A 21,141-nucleotide genomic window follows, 5' to 3' on the forward strand; every position below is an offset into this window, starting at 1 on the left:
TTTGTTGTAATTCTGGGTCTCTAGTAAGAAAATTTCAGCCTGTGAAAAGGAGACCTACTGTTTCTCCTATTCCATTCTTTAATGTTTTCAGAGTGTCTGTTTGACTCCGAGGTCTTTGACCCATTTGGAGTTCATTCTGGTGCAGGATGATATATAAAGATCTAACTTTAGTTTTCTACAAGTAGTTAACCAATTTTGCCAACACCATTTACTGAAGAGATTGTCTCTTCCATTCTAATTTTTTAGCTCTCTTATCGAACATTAGATGTCTATAGGTCTATAGGTTCATTTCTGGGTTTCCTTGTCTAGTCCATTGGTCCTATGGGCTGTTCTTGAGACAGTATCAAGCTGTTTTAATTACTATGGCTTTGTAGAAGAGTTTGAAATTTGGTATTGATATTCCTCCAGCAATGTTGTTTCCGTTAAATATCGTTTTTGCTATTCGGGGTATTTTATTTTTCCATATGAATTTTTGGATTACCTCTTCTTTTTATTAAAAGAATGAGGCTGGAATATTGATAGGTTTCATATTGAATTTGTAGATAGCCTTGGGAAGTATTGCGATTTTCACGATGTTGATCTTTCCAATCCAGGAGCATGGGAGTTTTTGCCACTTTCTAAGTTTGGTTTTGATTTCCTTTTTCAAGTTTTTAAAGTTTTCATCATTGAGGTCTTTTTTTCTTTGTTAAGTCCTAGGTATTTTATTTTTTGTGGGGCTATTACGAATGGAGTTGCTTTCCTGATTTCAGTCATACTTTTCTCATTGTTGGCATACAGAAAAGCCATTGTTTTTTGAGGGTTAATTTTATACCCTGTTACTTTGTCAAAGTTTTGAATCAGCTTGAATAATTTGGGAGTGGAGTCCGTGGGATTCTTTAAATCCAAGTTCATGTCATCTGCAAAGAGGTAGAGCTTCTTCTTTCCCTATTTGGATTCCCTTTTATATTTGAATCTTATCTTATTGCTGTAGCTAGGCATTCTAATCCTTGTTTAAAGGGAAGTGGAGTGAGTGGACATCTTTATCTCATTCCTTAGTTAAGAGGAAATACCTTTATTTTCTCACCATTACGTAAAATGCTGGAAGTAGGTTTGTCATATGCATCCTTTATTGTATTGAGGAATGTTCCCTGAATTCCTAATTTTTCCAGAACCTTCATCATAAAGGGGTGTTCGATCTTGTCAAATCCTTTTTCTGCATCTATTGAGGTAATCATGTGGTTCTTATCCTTGCTCTTGTTGATGTGATTTATTGTATTAATTGGTTTGCGTATATTGAAGCAGCTTTACATCCCTGAAATTAATCCTGTTTGATCATGATGTATGATTTTTTGGATGAATTGTGAAAGTCGATTCACCAAAATTTTGTTGAGAAGTTTTGCATCAATCTTCATCAAAGAAATGGATCTATAGTTCTCTTTTTTTGATGAGTCCCTGCATAGTTTAGGGATGAGGTTTTGAAGGTTTCATAGAATGAGTTCGGTACTGAAATTTCTCTTTCAATTTCATTGAAGACTGAAGGAGTATTGATGTGAGCTCTGCTGTAAAGGCCTTGTAGATTTCCGCTGTAAAACTATCTGGTCCCGGGCTTTTCTTAGATGGGTGGTATCTTATTCCTATTTCTATTTCATTGCTTAATATGGGCCAGTTAAGATGGTTTAACTCATCTTGGTTCAGTTTCGGCATGTCTATATTTACTAGGAAACAGTACATTTCTAACAAGTTCTCAAACTTATTAGCCTAAATGTTTGAGAAGTATTCCTTATAATATACTGAATCTTGGTTGTTTCTGTGGTGAAGTTTCCATTCTCATCTCTGAGCTTATTTATTTGAGTGTGTTCTCTTGTTCTTCTAATAAGATTTGTTAAGGGTCTGTCAATTTGTTAATTTTTCAAAGAACCAACTCTGTTTTGTTGATTCTATGCTTTTAAAATTCTAATTCATTTAATTTTGATTTAATTTTAGTTATTTCTTTCCATGTACTGGATTGGGGTTTATCTTGCTGCTCTTTTTCAAGGAGGCTCTGATGTCTCAGTAAATTGTTGGTTTCAGATCACTTCAATTTGTTGATGCCTCTGAGTACTGCATTTGCTATGTCCCAGAGGAGCTGGTACTGTGAGTGTTCATTTTTGTCGAATATTATAAACATTTGAAGTTCGTTTCTGATCTCTTCCATGACCCACTGGTTATTCAACAGTGTGTTGTTCAGCCTCTATGTGTTACAGGACTTTCATTGGTGGCTTTTGATGTTGAGTTCTAATTTTATTCCCTTGTGGTCTGAGAGAATGCAAGGTATAACTTCAATGTTTTTGTATTTGGACAAGTTTGCTTTGTGACCTAAATGTGGTCTATTTTGGAAAAAGTTCCCTGTGCTGCTGAGAAAAACGTGTATTCTGATGCTGCTGGGTGAAATATTCGGTAGATGTCTGTTAAATCTAGGTGATCTATGCAGTTATTTTTATATCCATGGTTTCTCTGTTGATTTTTTGCCAAGTTGATATATCTAGTGGGGAGAGTGGGTGTTAAATTCCCCAACAATTAATGTCTTTGGATCTATGGGAGATATGAGGAAAAGTACAGTTTCTTGGATAAATTTGGGTGCTCTTGTGGGGAATAGATATTTAGAACTGTAATATCCTCCTGAAGGAGAGATCCCTTAATAAGTATATAGTAACTTTCTTTATCTCTTCTCACGAATTTTAATTTGAAATCTATTTTATCTGATATTAGGATTCCAACTCCTTCCTGTTTATGAGGCCGTTTGCTTGTTAGATTTTGTTCCAGCCTTTCACTTTAAACATGTGTTTGTTTTTATGAGCAAGTTGTGACTCCTGAATGCAGCAGACAGAAGGATTTTTTTAATCCAACTAAACAGTCTATGTTGCTTAATTGTATTGTTAAGTTTGTTAATGTTGGGAGATAGTACTGAGAGATATTTGGTAGTTCTTGCCATTTTATGCACCTTCTTGGGGGCTGCGCCCACTGGGTTCTTCCTATGGTTCTTGGATTCTCAATTTGAGTGCAGTTTCTTAGCCTTTATTGTGGTCTTGTTGGTTTTCTCTGTGTAGGACATCTTTAAGTAACTTTTGTAGGGCTGGATTGGTAGAGATATATTGTTTCACTTTTTCTTTGGTATGGAAAATTTTTATTTGTCCTTCAGGCATGAAGGAGATTATAGCTGGGTACAGTATTCTTGATTGATAGTTCTTTGTCTTTAGGGCATGGCCTACATCATTCCAGGCTCTTCTTGCTTTAATTGTCTCTGCTGAGAAATCTGAGGTGATTCTAATTGGTTTCACTTATAGGTGATTGATCTTTTTTCCTTGACAACTTTAAGGATCTTTTCCTTGTTCTGACTTGATCCTGTGGATATTATAATGTGGAGTTGTGATGTCTTGTTCTGGTCTGGTATATTTGGGGTTCTAAAATCTTCTTGTATCTGAATAGGCCTATCTTTTTGCATGTTTGGGAAGTTTTCTGCTAGGATCCTGTGAAACAAATTTCCTAGACCTTCTGTTTCTAGGTGCTCCTCTGTACCTATTATCCTCAGATTAGGCTTTCTGATGGTGTCTTCCAAATGTTGAATAGATCTATCATATTTCTTGGATTTTTTCATAGATAGTTGTATGTTCTTCCTCTATAATATATAGGCTGTCTTCAATCCCCGAGTTTCAGTCTTCTGCATGGTCTAACCTACTGTCAAGAATTTCTACTTTGTTTTATTTATTTCTTTTCCTTCTAATTAGTCGGCTTTGATGGCTTCAAATTCTTTGTTGGAGCTTTGTTTTAGATCTTGTTTGAACTTTCTTACTTCCTTCATTTCATGTTCAGGGCTTATTCTCAAATCATTTAGTTGATTGGTTATGGTTTTCTTGGACTCCCATTCCTTCTGTTGGGCTCCATTCAACATTCCCTTTCGGTATCCCTGATTTTTTCAGCTTTCTTTTAATGGATTCCACGAATGCCTCTATTTGGTATGAAAGTAACACCAGTTTTGTGCTAGAACACTATTTTAAGGCAAGCATCCACCAAAGTCCTGTAGTTGCAAATCAAAAGTCGACAGATACAATCTATTTCAACAGATGCAATCTATTCAATGTAAAACAACAATGTAATAATGGGCTAAGAACAGCAAAGTAGAATTTGGCACACCAGAAATTATTATTTTTAGGGAGAAAAGTGGGAAAAAAATAGGATTAGAGCACTGTGGAAAGGTAAACGGAGAGTGAAATTAACCAAGATTGGACAAAATAATAGGAGAAAGAGAAGAGAAAATAAAAGAGGCAAGAAAAAATGGAAAAACAAAATTTTAAATTTAAAAATTGAAACACAAAAATGATGCAAGTTTAAAGAAGAAATATTGAGAGAAGAATGGGAATAGGATGAGAGGAGGGGAGGAGTAGAAAGGAGATATGAAGAACTAAAAATACTTACAATAAAAATAAAAAATAAAAATTGTTATAATATTATATAGGTATTATGAGATAATACCATTATTAAAGATAATACCGTTATTAAGGAATTTAAGCCTGAGAGTTTTTGAAATAAGTAACAAATTTCTGGATTAAGTGTGTAAACGATGTGGAATAAGTTCTAATAATTAATGAAAGGTATATCTGAGGATGAGCAGAACAGCAATTAAGTCACCCAAAAAAGAATCAAGAGAAGAAAAAGTGAAAAGAATGAGAAAGGAAGAAAGAAAAAGGATTAAAATTTCAGTAGAGATAAAATAAAAATACAAAAGTGCCCACACATATACACTTAAAATAAAAATAATAAGAGGAAAAACAAGATTAATAGAAAACAATTTTAAAAAAAAAAATACAAGTTAATAAAAAGGTACAAAGAAAGTGTTCTTTGGGGGGCGGTGTTCTATGGGAAGATCCTGTATCTCCCTTGTGTCCATAACTAGTCTCTTGGTGGAGTCTCTGGTATGCTTGTGGTGTTTGGTTTTCCTGTTGCTTCATTGGTTTCTTAAGTTAGTTTGTTTGGCAGGCAGAAATATGCTCTGCTTTACCCAGAATTTTGTGATCCTCCTTCCAGGCTAGTTCAGTGGGAGGTAATTCTGCTTTGTTTCTCACAAAAGAGGGAGTTGGCTGTTTCCTCTTGTTTGTAGATGCTGTGATAAGGCTAGGTTCTGGGTGGAGTTGAGGCCTTTCAGCAAACAGTAGCTTTTCCCTGAGGGGCTACCTAGTGAGACACTCACAGAGCCCAGCATGGAGCCATTCTCAGGGTTTATGTTAACTGAATTTCAATTGATTGTCTAGGCTGCTATAAGGAGGGGAAGCCTCTGGCTCTGTTTACCCAGTGAAGAAAGACATTCCTCTGTGGACTGAGTTTTCACTGCCTGGATTGGGTGACTTTCTCCTGGGTGGAGCTGAGCATGTCAGGTCAGGTCAGGTTCCTGTGACCTGCTAAATGACTCTTTTTTTTCCTCCAAGTCCTGGGTTGGAGCTATATTCTCAACCATACCTTTGCCAGTATGAAAGATGGAGATCTCAGGGAGTGGCACAGTGGGGAGGGGGAGGGGGAAGGGTGACCTTGCCTCCTCTGCTCCCTGAGAAGGTGTTATTATGTAAGGATTCTACTCATGCCAGTGTCTTTGTTCCTGGGTCGTCTCTGGTCTGTGATCTGCAGGATGAAGATACCTGCTCCTTGTCAGCTCTTGCTGGTGTTGGGTAGAATCTGATCATTCGCTGTGTCTGGCACATTTGTCCAGGACTCTCTGTTTAGTAGGTATGGCAGCAATGGCCACTGCTACCGCCACTGCCACCACAGCCACAGCTACAGGCAAGTGCTCAGATCTGTTTCCTTGCCAGGATTTTCCCTTTCTGGCAAAACTCTCTGTACTCGGAAGGCACACTTGGTGTAATTCTCCCACCTAGGACTGTACACTGGAACACTAAAACTGCTTTCTAGGTGATAGCTTGTTTAGCCTCCAGGTTCTCCTCTGCCATCTTCCTGGAGCTACTCCTCTTTTTTTTTCTCTCCAGTATATTTTCTTGTTTTGGAACAAGTGTCATAGACTGTCCAACCATTCAAAAGGAAACTCATTCCATTGATTTAATAGAAAAGGAATGCAGCCTGCCTGCAACTCAAGGCAATTTTGAGTATAATGTTAAATTGATAATTCACATCATTGAATTTTCCAAGTCGTATTCATAATTTTTTAAACTATTCATTAAAGAGGTTCCAAATAGCAAGAATAAAAAACAATGTTTTGCTTTCTAAGAATGTTATAAAAGTTAGTAATTCAATAAAACACATTGCATTCTTCTAAGATTCCATGGTGAAGAATTTCTCTTTTATCATAGCCCTTACCACTGACCCCCTCACTTCAAACTTTTAGCTTTATTCAGTTTTCTTGTTCCCGCTTTCATTTTGGTACTAGCACGAATTATCTCCTTATAGTATTTGACAATGAAATACCATTTGTTGTTAAAGAGCTCAGTACATATTTCCAAAGGCAGACCCATGGGCATATCATAGAGCATAAACTATTGAATATCATTAACGTGATCCTATGTAACTATTCCATCAATTAATATAAATACCACATAGATGTGCATCCTCATATAATTTTTAAAATGCAATGTAGTTACATATCATATGTCATAAAATAATTTAGACCACTTGTAGAAGAGACTAACCTCAACCTTTTGCATCATTCCCAATACTATTTGTAAAATTTTCTTTCTCATTAACTTTCACTGCAGGGCCTTATATTCTTGGATTTTAGTCAACTTTGACTAAGCTGTTTTCTTTCCACCATAAGTTAGTCCCTCACGTTAAATACCTGAGGAATAACTTGTCCCAATATGCCTGCAAGAAGAGTATCCAAGTCAACTTTCTGTGCCCATTCTTCCCTTGCTTTGTTTGGGAATGGGGTATCAGAGACAGGGGAGACAGGGATGTCAGGGTTCAGGTGGTTGGAACCATGATGTTATGAATTATGGGTAGAAGAAAAGAGTAGTAGAGACTAGGATACAAGGTAAAGGTTAACTGTGACTGTAATTGCTGAGTTCCAGTGTCAGGAAATTGGTTAGCTGCAACAGCTTTGCAAGGGTTGGGGTGGCTAACACAGGTATCCAGAACTGTTTAGCAGGGACAAGGAAGCATAGACAAAGTGAAACAGTAAAATTTGTGAGGGATTGGGGGCACAATCAGGGTAACAAGGTCATGGGTGTGCAAACTGGGTTGCCAGTACTATGGTAGAAGCAATTGGCATGGTGGCCTGATGTGATGCAGAGCTCTGGGTTTGCCTGTCCAGTTTTGGCTGTTAGATCTTTAGGGAAACTACCTCTAGCAGCTCATTATCAGCTTGTTGTGTTCAGGCACGTGCCATCTATCAATGTCTACTCCAAGTAGATTGCATTCTCTGACACCAGCTATAGGTTCTTTGCCCTAAGCATCCTGAGAGACCACACTCCACAATGCTGCAGAACAGTCTACACATAGTGAGTTGCAATCACCTCATGGAACTCTTGCTGCTCCTCTCCAATGTCAATTATCATGGTAGCAAGGGAACTGAGATGTGCTCAGCAGCAGTGCTCTGGGAAGCTACCAATTCTTGCCCTGTCATTCTGGGAGCTCCCTAGAAATGGGCAAGAGCACTTGCTGATGTTCTTCCAACTTCTCTCTGTGGCTCTGCACAACCAGACTGTTGTACCTCAGATGGGTTACCTTGATGTCCAGGTGGCCTCAAACGTGCTCTATCTTCTCTCTCTAGGTGCTCTTCTTCTTCAGCTGCCTCTCCTTTCCCTTCCACGTAGCTCACTTCATCTCCGCATCCTTTGAATTCTGCTTCATATCAACCTGTGGCTTTCACACCAAGCCCTTCCACTTTTTCATCTACCTCTCTAGCTGTGAATCTGGTACAACAAGCTAACTTCTGTATCTGTTTATCAAGATTAGTGCTGAAATTTAGGTGGTACTAGCTAACTGAAAACATGAGGAGCTTCTTAAGTACTCCCCTGCCATTCATTGCACATTGAGAAAAATGCAAATGTGTTCTGGTCAGTCTCTCCTTCTCCATTTCTGGATTCAGCATTTTTTTATTTCCCTTCCCCTCCCCACATTAGAAAAATTTATATGCAATATGCAGGTTGCTGACAACAAATATAGTGAAAACAGGGGTTATCCTATGAAGGAAGAAAATAGAAGAGAAACAAAAACAACTTACATACTACATGTTAGATACATTAAAATCAATAGCAAGAAAGAAGAAGCAAGTTGTGTCCCTATCTTGGGGTCCATTTCACTTAACATCATCTTATATGGCCATGTGTACATGGAAAATGTTTTATAAGCCATTTAAATCCCATATTTTCTCGTTACAAAGTTATATCTGAAACACATGCTGCCTCGTGTCCAAAGATATACTTGTGCTATTTCAATGAAGCCAGAAAACATTCATTTTATCTGGAGCAGCACCATAGATTGTTACTGGAAGTGAGTGGAAGGAACTGTTACTGCAAGTGGGAATTGATCCCCAAAGAGAAATTGAACACAGAGAAATGACAAAGTTCAAGTTAATCTGTGCTGTCCTTTTTATGTTACATTAAAAGAATCTAAGGTCTGAAGGAAACTCTGTCCTTGACTTTTTCGAGTGTGTCCATTACTTATACAAAACTTGCCTGTAAACTTCTAGTTCAGAGTATTACAAAAGGTAACAATATGCCATTTGAAGGCCAGCATAGAATAAAAGGAAATAACTTTGTTTTCAAAGTGTTCTCATGCAAAGAAACAAAGACCTGGAGGTTTTATTTTTTAATTTTTTTAATTTTTTTAATTTTGAGAATACCGTACAGAGGAGTTACAATTACATGGGCAAGATAATGAGTACATTTCATATCATGCATTATTGCCTCCTCTTGTTTCCCCTTCCTTTCCCTTCCCATACTCCTCCTCTCCCCCTACCCGATCTTCCTCCCACCCCCACCAAAGTTGTTCAGTTTGTTTTTCGGCATAACAACTTGTACATCTCATTGTTGCAATTGGTCCGCCTGTATCCCTAGTTAAATGATTTTTTCACCTTCTCCTCCACAAATTATACCAACATCAAAAACGATGAAAATATGGGTTATATTGTGGGGGAGGGACATACAAAGCAACATAAAAATCATCCTATAAATATGATAGAAATAATTGCATGAAAAGGAAAAAAAAACAAAAAAACCACATTTGAATACTTATCTTTGGGTTCATTCCCCTAACATCAACTTATCTGATCTTTTCTGCTTGACTCAGACATATACTAGTTATTGCAAATAAGGGAAACCATGGGACCTATGTTTCTTTGGGCCTGGATTACTTCACTTAATATAATGGAAGTTTTAAAGTGACTTATGCACAGATATTTAACTCCTGAGATTATTCTCCTGATGCAGGAGTCAGTTACCCATTTCTTTGGTCTGGTCCTGAGTTCGCTACAGCAATAAGGATTCCAAAAAAGCAGTATCCAGTGAGTATGATCAGCAAAAGGAGACTCTTCTCAAACCAGTGCTTTAAAGATGGTCCCAAAGAAACATGTGGGTTTTTGCATTTGCTTGTTTGTTTGTTTAGTTTGTGCTGGTTCTGGTGCTTAAACCCAGAGGGTGGACCCTGTCCCCGTAGAGTCATCTTTCCTCCCCACATGCCCAATAAGCTAGTACTCTACTGCTTGAACCAAAACTGCACTTCTGGATTTTTAGTTTTTAATTACAGATAAGAGTTTGACAGACTCTCCTGCCTGGGTTGGCTTTGAACTGAGAGTTATAAATCTAAGTGACATCAACAGTATGGACTTCTCTTTTGAACCAAGAAATATTAGATGAAGTTTATTATAAAGCTAATATTTGACAATTTTTAAAAGAAGAGAATATGTCCAGCAAAGAAGCCATAACTTAAATAACTCATCAAAAGTAGGTGCACTGAAACATTTTGGAATTATTTTTTTCTGCTTGGGAAGATTACTTTTGACTTCATCATTCCTTTTCAGGAAACTTAAAGTCATATTTGCACTTTTTTTTGGTCGTGGGGCTTGAACTCTGATCCTGGGTGCTGTCCCTCAGCTCTTCAAATCAAGTTGAGCAGTCTGCCACTTTTGGTAGAGCACCACTTCTGGGTTTTTGGTGGTTAATTAAAGATAAGAGTCTCTTGGACTTTCCTGACCAGGCTGGCTTTGAATCACAATCTTCTGGTCTCAACTTTCTGAGTAGCAAGGATTACAGGCGTGAACCCCCAGCATCTGTCTTATACTTGCATTTATGTGCAATTAATGACACTATGTAGACAAAGAATGGAAATTTGAATCAAATTATGACATTGCAGCTTTTCAGAAAAATTGAGGTAGCAATAAATATATCCTCCTTTTCCATGTTGTTGTATTAATGACTCATTTCTTATGGGACTTTTACATTAGCATCCTCTGCTGTCTGTGTTTGTCGACTTAGTATCAGAAATTGTTCATAGAGAAATATAAAAGACTGAGATTTTTAGAAAGAAATGGAGATCAGGTATGAAAGAACAGCATAGAAGGATATACAATTTATCACACAGAGATTAGGAATTAGCCTAAGTGGCTGAAATGCTAAAGGCAATGTGGAATAAGCCTAGTTGATAACTAGCTCTTTAATAACCAAAAATGGTTTCTGAGAACGGTTTGTGGTATAACATAGTTATTACTATCATTTATTCCTTCCATCTGCAGTTATTCCTTCTCTTCTGTCAAAACTATTAATTAGTCTCTGCCTTTTTGATGCCATGACTTACCAAAAAGATTTCCAAATCTCACTTAGACTACCCTTCTCATTGTGATTAGCAGTGACCACTCAAAAGCCTGCTTTAATCTTAACCTGATATCTAAGCACATTCTTGGCATTAATTGTGGTAACCTATTAATACAACGTTGTTTTTTTAAACAGTATTCAAATATAGTATAATAAATGAATTAAGGACTATTGTTAGATATCAGTTAGAATGAGCCATAATATATTCCAAGTATGGGTTCTTTATTTTGCATTTACTAGCTAAATGACTTTTTTGCCAGTCTTGGGGCTTGAACTCAAGGCCAGGAACTGTTCCTGAGCTCTTTTATTTTTGTTCAAGGCTAGCACTCTACCACTTGAGGCACAGCTCTACTTCCAGTGTTTCTTTTTCTATTTATTTGGTACTGAATAATTGAACCTAGGGTTCCATGCATGCTAAGCAATAACTGTTCCTTTAAGCCACGTTCCCGGAACGATAAATGACATTCTTTCTTTTTTATATTAAGTTTTTTATTGTGAAAATATCGTACAGAGGGGTTACAATTACATGAGCAAGGCAATTAGTACATTCCTTAGCAAGCATTGTGGCCTCTTCCTTCCCCTTACCATCCTTGCCCACTGATTCTCTCCACACCTGCCAAAGTTGTAAACTTCGTTTTTCAACATAACGTCTTGTACATCTCATTGTAGCAATGGGACTTGATTAAGACAGCATTACTTTTTCCTTCCATTACTATGTATTATAATTTAGGCCAGGTGGTAGAAAAGGAATTGGAAAACAATACTAAGTCAAGTAAGGTTGACATTCCCATCACATTTCTAAGGAAGTAGTGCTAAGACCCGCAAGATTCGTACAGCTGTTGCACGTGACATTATTATGTAAAACACTATTAACCATCATCTCTGACATCCATAGCATTCAGCTTCCATTTTCAAGGTCAAGAGCCAAATCTAAACCTTTTTATTGATAGGGAGTGATTCCTAGGAAGGAAGAAGGAGGATGTAGAAAGTGATGGTGGAAAATATGTATATTGGCCACCTGTCCACATTTTTTGCATTTTTAAAAACTGCTACTGATGAAACTCGCACTTACATATAATTGACTATACTGTCTGCACAAGATGCATGTAAATAAAGAAATTTATTCTGGTGGATAGTCACATATATTATCAAAATCCATTTCTGGGAAAAAATACTAGGTAAGAAAGTATAAAGTATTGTTTATAAAATGGTTTCTTTTCCTTGAGAACAAAAGTTAGTACTGAAATGCTTACTCCAGCTTTCTTTTAGATTTTATGCTGTCTCAGTATCAAAATGTTCTCTAATTCTTGTAACATCCAAGCATAAAATACATGATTTGAAGATCTCAGTACTTTTAGAAACAAAGGTACATAATAGCTTCCTTCCTACAGAGCCTTGTGATAGCAAGTATGATTGATTGTACTATAGTTCTCTTTTTTCCCTCTTTATCTCAAGTGTTGCATAAATGGGCATATTACTTTATGTCCTGCATCAGCTTCCTGTAGGTGAGATTTACCTCTACTCTGCAATGTAAAGATGGGTCATGTGACTTACCTCATCTTACAAAATGAACCAGAAGTGGTCAAAGTCTATTTCTGGGGGAAGATTTCTGTATAACTGTCTGTGTCTAACAGCTGACTTGTTTCCCTTAGTTATAAAAATAGCATATTTCCAGAAGGAGTCTTCTTTCAACTTATATACTGGAAGAATATAGTATGTGAAATTGAGACAAAACTCACATGCAAGTTCATACATATAACAAGAAGAAGAATTAAGCTAATATTAGAATATGATATTAAGATGTTAATTTCTTAAGATGTTAATTTCTTACCATTCTTGTATATCTTTATGATAGTTCACTATAGCCCACCATAATTTAATAAATATGAAACAAGAACTACACCAATAGATAACATTTCCTGTTGGAAATTATTACAATTTTTTTATAAATAAGTATTCTCTATGTGATCACTTTTGAGGTTATCTTTTTATCTAGATGGGTTTAATCACTCCAGACCTAGTTAATCAGACGAGGAAGAACAAAATATCTAGATTTCTCCTTCTCTTTTCCTCTTCTCCTTTTTCTGGTATGAATTCTCATCCTTTGTCCAAATTCTCCTATTCATAAAGGAAGAATGATACATTGGGGATATCAAGTAAAATGCTTCAAATAAAGAATTCCATTCTTTCAGATATAGGTGAATAAAACAGTGTGGCTCAACGAAGAATAAAAACATGATGTTTTTTCCCTTTCTGGCTTCTACTATAGAGTCTGAACATGACTCTAAATATCTAATAAACCATTTCCCTTGGCCAACTTTTTAAAAAAAGAGTTAGTTAAATGAATAATAATTTTGAAATTTAAAAGAAATAAATTTTAAATAAATAGTAATTTGTTGTTTGCTTTTGGGAGACATGAAATAAAACTGCATTAACACTGTTTGAGTTGAGAGTCTAAATTTTATCAGAATCTAAACATAATGCAAAATGACTAATTTTAAGATAAATAGCTTGTATATACATTTTTAACGTGACATACCCACAGAGACATCTTTTTTTCTTATACTCTCCACACTGATTCAAATTCAATAAGCAGTTCATATAATTCAAATAGTTGTGTTTCAGAAATAGATTAGACACAAAAAGTTACGAAAAAAGAATCAGTATTGGTTGGTGCATTCTTTAAAAATAGCAGTCAAATAAATATTAACCATAATACCAAAATAATAACAATCAACTGCTCTTGAAAAGAGAAGATTGTAAGCAGAATGTATAAAAAGTTATAGTGCCAGAACTGCTTCAGGAGCTGCTCTCTGGCATTTAGGATTTCTAGTACATGACAATGTTTTAATCAGGATTAATTGCTTTCAGGGACTAATTTTTTGTAGTTATATTTCATTGAAGAAAGATGTGTTCAAAATAAATGAATGGGTAACAGGTTACAGTAGAAAGAATGCTACACAGTCATTGTGGTAGTCAGTAAAATACCTTATAAAAATATCTGTCGTCCCCAAATGTCGAATCCCTCAAATGTAGATTTGCATTATATATATATATATATATATATATATATATATATATATATATATATATATACTTGTAAAATAATCACCTTTCATTACCCAAGGAACACAAATCTGAATAATTATCAGATGGGGGAAGTGTAACTCAAATGGGTACTTAAAATCCCAGCTGTAGTTCAAAGGGGACATGATTACCTAAGAACCATCAGAAAGATGTAAAGATGCCACATTAGAAGATAAAGGAAACGACAACAACCCAGATTCTGAATTTCTGGAAAATGGAACAGGAAGTAAATGCCTTTTCCACTACAATCATCTAAAAAGTCTTTTAGCTCTGTTGGTGCTTTGATTTTAATCTAGTGAGACTTCTTTTAGATTTCTGTACTTTAGAACTGTAAAATGATAAATACGGATTATTCAAGTCAATTAACTTGTAGAAATTTGTTAAAGCAGATTTGGTTTAGTAAAGTCACTCAGCTGTAGCCTATTCCTGATGCAACTACCGAGACACCACATATCCTACTTTCTGAGAATAGGAAAACGTTGCCCCTGGCTTTGTACACATGTATAATGGACATCCTACTGAGGGCCTTGCATTAATGAAGTCTTCAAATTCTAAATAATATTTAAATAACAAGCTCTCTATCTTTATTTTCACATTTGAGGTTCAAAGTACCAAAGTTATGTAGAAGGATAGGGTAAAAATATGGAAATGAAATCTATCTCCTAATATTATAAATATAATTTCTGTCATTTTGAGTCACAATTTCTAAAGTAAAAAAAAAAATAAGGTAAAACAGAAACAGAAATTCAATTTTCTATCCTTCCTAAGTTTCCAACAGAAATTAGAGATTCCGGTAAGATAAACCAATCCCAGGATGGAATAGGATGTTATTGGATCACGAGATGGTGAGAAAGAAGACAACAAAAATGGGTCCCCTGGAACAACGGGAAACAAAAAGTCTACACCTATAGATTGTGATATAGCTAGAAAATAGTTTCCATTATGCTAAGTCTGTGATATTTTAGGTGTGCTCACGCAGCAACTTTCCTCTATTAAGAAATGACTCTGTATTAATACTCAAGGTTTTGCAGCTTATAACCCAGCAACAAATAATGCTTCTAAATATAAACAAGCATGATAATAAAGTAACCAAGGCTACTTACATCGCTATAGCTGATAATTAAGAATGACCTTGGGGAATAGTCAAACAGTCTTGAACATTTTCATGCCTTTCCTCTTCTCCAACATGAGAAGTCTTAGTCAAGATATGTAAAACATTAATAAAGGATCTTTATATTTTTATTGTTCACACTAAAGCAAATACACTTTTCCTCTTTGCAAGCCTGACTTTGAAATTGTCAGACCCTCACAATTATTTTATAGACAAAATTTACTGCTTTGGCTTAGGTGTTTTCCTGCCTTTGGGTACTGCTCTCTATTTTTATGGCAATTACATCGAAAAACAAGATAAAACCATTATGCTTATTTTGAATTTTTCAAAGTCAAGCTGTCTTCAAGCATAGTTTTCTGTTCCCTTCTTCACTGCTAATTAAATTTTAATTATTGTTCTTTAAATTATAACAAAACGTCATACTTTAACGTATATTTTCATTGAAACTGGTGAAAACAAGAGTGTCTGTGATTGCTTTTTTAATTGTTTTCAAGTATTTTCCTTCACTATTTTCATTATTTCCTTTGTTCCGGTCTTCTATTCAGGAACACATGGTTACACAAAAAAATCTTCCTAAGATATAGGATATTTGGCAGAAATAAATAGATGTATAATTAAAGATTTTCATCTTTTAAGAAACTCAAAAGCTCAGAAGATATTTTGCCATTACTGACATGGTTAAAATGACTTGAATGTTTTGGTTCTTCAACTAAGTGTAATATATGTAAAATGTTACAGTTGTTCCAAACAATGATTGTGGCTTATACTTTTCTGCTCCAATGAGATGAAACCTCTTACAAGGTTGGAGGGCATATCGATTTTAGGGGATAAGTGTTAATGTTAGAATGCCAAGGGGGATTCCTAAAACAGCACTGCCTATCACGTATCACATTACACTTATGTCATATAAGTATATAAACCTATAAATAAGAATTGAATGAGAAATGTGTGATTTACACAATTGATTCAATAACTAAAACCAGAAAACACTTCCATATATTTATATAAACTATTATATCTAGTGAGGATTCGAAAATTTTTAGAATATATATTTTAACATTTATGTCAAAATATTGTTTTTTGTAACTGTTTATTTTTAATTATTTTCAGTTGTGGGGCTTGAAATCTGGACCTGGACACTGTCCCTCAGCTCTTCAGCTCAAGATTAGTGTTCTACCACTTGAGCCACTGCCAGTTTTCTTTTGGCTCATTGGAGATAAGATTGTCAGGGACTTTCCTGCATAGGCTGACTTTGAACCATGATTCTCAGCTCTCAGACTCCATAGTAGCTAGGGTTAAAAGCATGAGCCTCTGGGGCCTTCCTACATAATTATTTTTACATATTCGTTAAGTATTAAGTGGTAATCCCATTAACTTATACGTTGTGTAATGATCAATCTACATCATATCTATTAATTTCTGCATGTAACATTTCTTTTTAGTGAGAATGCTCTAAAACTTATCTTCTGGCTGTGATGAAATATTTATTCTTAGCTATAATTGCCTTGCTTCTTGTTGTACACAATTATTAGATTTACTTTTAGTCATAGAAGTCTGCTAATTAAAGTTTTATAAAACATGATTTGTAAAGTGAGAGAAATTCATGGTTCTATTACTTGTTTTAAGAAAACAATTATGCGGGCTGGGAAGTTGGCTCAGTGGTAGAGTGCTTGCCTTGCATGTCTAAGGCCCTGGGTTTGATTCCTCAGCACCACATAAGCAAAAAGAAAAAAGCCGGAAGTTGCACTGTAGCTCAAGTGGTAGAGTGTTAGCCTTGAGTTGAAGAGCTGAGGGACAGTGCCCAGGTCCAGAGTTCAGGCCCCACGACTGGACCTAAATAAAAAAAGAAAGAAAAAAGAAAACAATCATGCCTTTTATTTTCAATTATATTCCTGTGGGAATGTGTAATAGTTATTGATTTAACTGTTAAATTTGATTAACAATTACATTATATCAAGTTGATTCAAACTTGCATTTGAAAATTGCACACATAACACAAATATACTTCCACTTTCCTCTACCACATAATTAAAATAACAGTAAAGCAAAGATTGGTGTTAGCCACTCATGTGTTGAATCCTAGAAACTCAGGAGGCTAAGAACTGAATACTTTAGTTCAATGTCAGCCCAAACAGACAAAAATGTGAAAACTTGTCTCCAATTATCCAGCCAGAAGCAGCAGGTGAGAATGTTGCTCATGAAAAGAATGTCATCAGCCATGAGCAAAAACTTCAAGAAAGACCATTAAACATTGAGTTCCATCCCTAAAAATGGCATATACACACAAGACAGTAACAAAAGGTAATATGAACATCAATAATGAAGACAACGTAGTAGAAAAGATCGTGAGAAATATGTGAACAGCTGGAAGACAGAAATCATTTGACAGAATTTTGTTTCATGAGAGGGAAAAGTCGTAGTCTTATTTGTACAATCTCATTGAGGTCATTTGTGTTGAAACCTGGCTATTGAGTAACAGTGAAAGAGTAGATTGGATTACCTGACATAGGAGATATTACCTGTGATTATGCATCATCCCACTCTGCAGAATCTAAAATCATGCTTGTTAATTTAAATAAAATCTCATGTTAGAGACTGTTTGGTCCACACAGACTGGGTCCTTGTTTTGAGGCTTCAGACCAGTGCTTTTGTTTATAAACACTCCTGTTTTAACAGGTTGGGACAAAGAGAAGTAGTGGTTTAATTATAAAAGGGAAACATGAGACAGATATTTTTGTTGCTAAGGCTCTAACCACTTTAGATTATTTTTCAGGCCAAGCCACCCTTGAGCAATGACCGCTTACCTATGTCTTCCATAAACGTGAGAAAACAGAGAAATTACACTATATCTAGCTTTCTTTGCTTTTGTAGTTTCTCATGAATTTTTGTTTTTCAGAACTGGCCTTGATATCAGTCTTCTAAATCTCTGCTTTCTAATTAACAAAGTATATTTCATTTCAAGCTTGGACCCACACTATTTGTCAATGTAAACATTCAGTATTGACTTCTGTTTTCTTGATATGAGGTTAAAATGGATTTTTATGATGTTATAAGAACACAGATAAATCCCTTGAATACTTTTTCCAATTTATTTCAATATTTCTAGTATGACATCACAAATAGGACATTAATATGTCACAAGCACCTTATGCAGACCAGTTATTTTAATTATATTGTGCACATATTAAGTCCAATATAATTTTATCAAATCTATATGAATATACAATATTTAGAGATATGTTTATTTACCAAAAATAAGTCTGACTCATATTTCCCTTTTATAATTAAAACCACTACTTCTCTTTCTCCCATCCCAAACGTGTTTCATCCTGGAAATCAATATATTTTTTTCTCTGACTTCTAGAACATGCAATAAATAAACTTTTAAGATTGCCTTCAAATACATGATAGATTATTCCCAGTTATTGTATGCCTTAATATTGTATTGTATTCCCTCGAGTTGCCTTTTGGTCCTGTTATTAGAGAATGTAGCACAATTCCTTTACCATTCACCTGAAGAAAGCCTGAATTGATGTCCATTTCTTTGACTAGAAAAAATAATGCTACTATAATCCTCTGTGTTTTGGCCTTTGGGTGAATGTTACATTTTTTTTCTATGAGACAAAGCCTGGAGAGCTCAATTACTGTGCTATGCAGTGGGTATTTGCTTATTTCATATTCTAGGAACCTTTAAAAATGTTTTCAGAAGTGGCTTTCCCACTTGACATTTCTGCCAGCATCCATTTTCTCTGTTTACTGATAGCATTTAATATGGTCATTATTTTATTATGGGAAGTAATTCTCATGCATGTTTTATGTTGTCATTTTAGTTTTAATATGCATTTATTTGATGACTGATGATTTCTTGTGCTTATTTTTCACAAGATATATTTTGCTGGTATCTAACTGATGTTCTCTTAAACATTGGGTTTTGAGAATTTTATGTAAAATCTAGATTTGAAGCATTCTTCAGGTATAGGATTTGCAAATATTATATCCTTGACTATGGGTACACTTCATCATCATTATCATCATCATCATCATCATCATCATCATCACTATTAGAATTACTACTATTACTTTTTAACATGCATGTATGGTCTTGGGGCTTGAACTCAGGGTCCCTGAGATTTGTTGCAATTTGTTAACAATTTAGCATTTCAGTCATGTCACACTTCTGGCTTTTTTGCTGATTAATCAGCGATAAGATTCTCAGAGACTTCATTTTGTGGGGGCTGGCTTCAAACAGCAATACTCAAATCACAGACTCCCAAGTAGCTAGGATGAGATAAATGAGCTACTGCTCCCAAATTCTATTCACTATTTGTATATGAGCTTTCAAAGACCAAATTTTTTTACGCTTTCATTGAGTTCTACTATATCATTTTCCTTGCCTATGATTTTAATGCCAAATTTCAGAATGCTTCATCTCCAAAATTGTCAAGACATCTTCCTTTGCTTTACATTTACATCACTCTTTTTGTTTTATATGCCACGTTTTAATCCTGCTTGAATTTAATATTTGAGTAAACTGTTAAGTTTAAGTCAATGTTTACTTTTTAATTCTCCCCAATACTGTCTAACATATCACCACTTATTAAAGAGAATGTCATTCCACAAATGTTTGGTTTTACCCCTTATTAAATATTCCTTGATAATATTTATGTGGAGCTAATCGTGCCCACAGACCCATTGAGATGTATAATCTTTCCTCTACAAATATAACAATTTTACATTTACAGTTTAATATTGGACTGAGAATTACATTCCAGTTTATTTTTGTTTGTCAATGAATCAAAGAGTGCTCTTCAGGTGTTTTTAGAAATTGTTATACACATAAATAAAACTGTGAAGCTGGGCGATGCTGGCTCATGCTTGTAATCCTACCTTCATAGGAGGCTGAGATCTGAAGATTGCGGTTCAAACCAAGCTGGAACAGGAATGTCCGTAAGACTCTTATGTCCAACTAACCACCAGAAAACCAGAAGAGAAGTGACACAGTTGCTCAATATGTAGAGAACTCACTTTGAGCTGAAGAGCATTGGGACAGTGCCCAGGCCCAGATTTCAAGCCCCATGAATGACCAAAAAAAGGGGAGGAGACAATTTATATCTTTGCTCAATTGTATCCTCCAATCAACAAAAAATATATGTCTCCATGTATTTATATTTTTGCTTTTATATTCAACATTGTATAATCTTCAATGACGGTGGGTGAACAACACTTTAATACATTTTGACTGTGTTTGAAGATAGCACAAAATATTCACAGAAAACAGTTGAAAAATAAAGGGCAATGGAAATGGAGCAAGACAGAAATAGGTTAATCAGGCCCTTGATCAATATGGGAGTGTGTAAAGTATTTCAGCAAGATTTCTTCGTACAATTAATATACACCAATTAAGAAATATCTTCCAAAGGCATTGGTTTTCAAGTATAACATAAAGGATATATACAGATTCTGTAGTGAAATGAAAGAAAGATAGATGAGAAAATACAAATACCTACTTATTATAATTGTGTAAATAAACTAAGAAATTTGGTCAACATTCTGAGGGCTCATGGCTCATTGGACTAGAAAGCTGTTGGTATCTAAGATAATAATAAAAAGTTAGAATTTAGCCTATCTTTCAGACTGCTTAATACTATTGTTTTGGAGTCAGTATTCTTTTTGTTGGTGGTGGTGGAGGTGTTGGTGTTGTGGGTGGTGGTCTTGAGCCTTGAACTCTGGGCTTGGGCACAGTCCCTCAGCTCTTCAGCTCGAGGCTAGTCATAGTGCCACTTCCAGGTTTCTGTTGGTTTATTGATGATAAGAGTCTCATGGACTTTTCCTGCCCAGGTTGGCTTTGAACTGTGATCCTCAGATCTCAGCCTCCTGAGTAGCTAGTATAATAGATGTGAGCCACTGACACCGGGCATGAGTCAGTATTCTTAGTACAAGGAAAAAATACAAGCGGTTTGGAACAACCAAATGGCTATCTCAATAGATGCAGAAAAAGCTTTTGACAAGATCCAACACCCCTTTATGATGAAGACTCTGGAAAAACTATGAATCCAGGGAACATTCCTCAATATAATAAAGGCTGTATATGGCAAACCTCCAGCCAGCATTATATTAATGATGAAAAACTAAAGCCATTTCCTCTTAACTCAGGAAAGAGACAAGGATGTCCACTCT

The sequence above is a fragment of the Dipodomys spectabilis genome, unplaced genomic scaffold (assembly GCF_019054845.1).
Source record: "Dipodomys spectabilis isolate Male_0828 unplaced genomic scaffold, ASM1905484v1 ptg000200l, whole genome shotgun sequence".
Taxonomy (NCBI): domain Eukaryota; kingdom Metazoa; phylum Chordata; class Mammalia; order Rodentia; family Heteromyidae; genus Dipodomys; species Dipodomys spectabilis.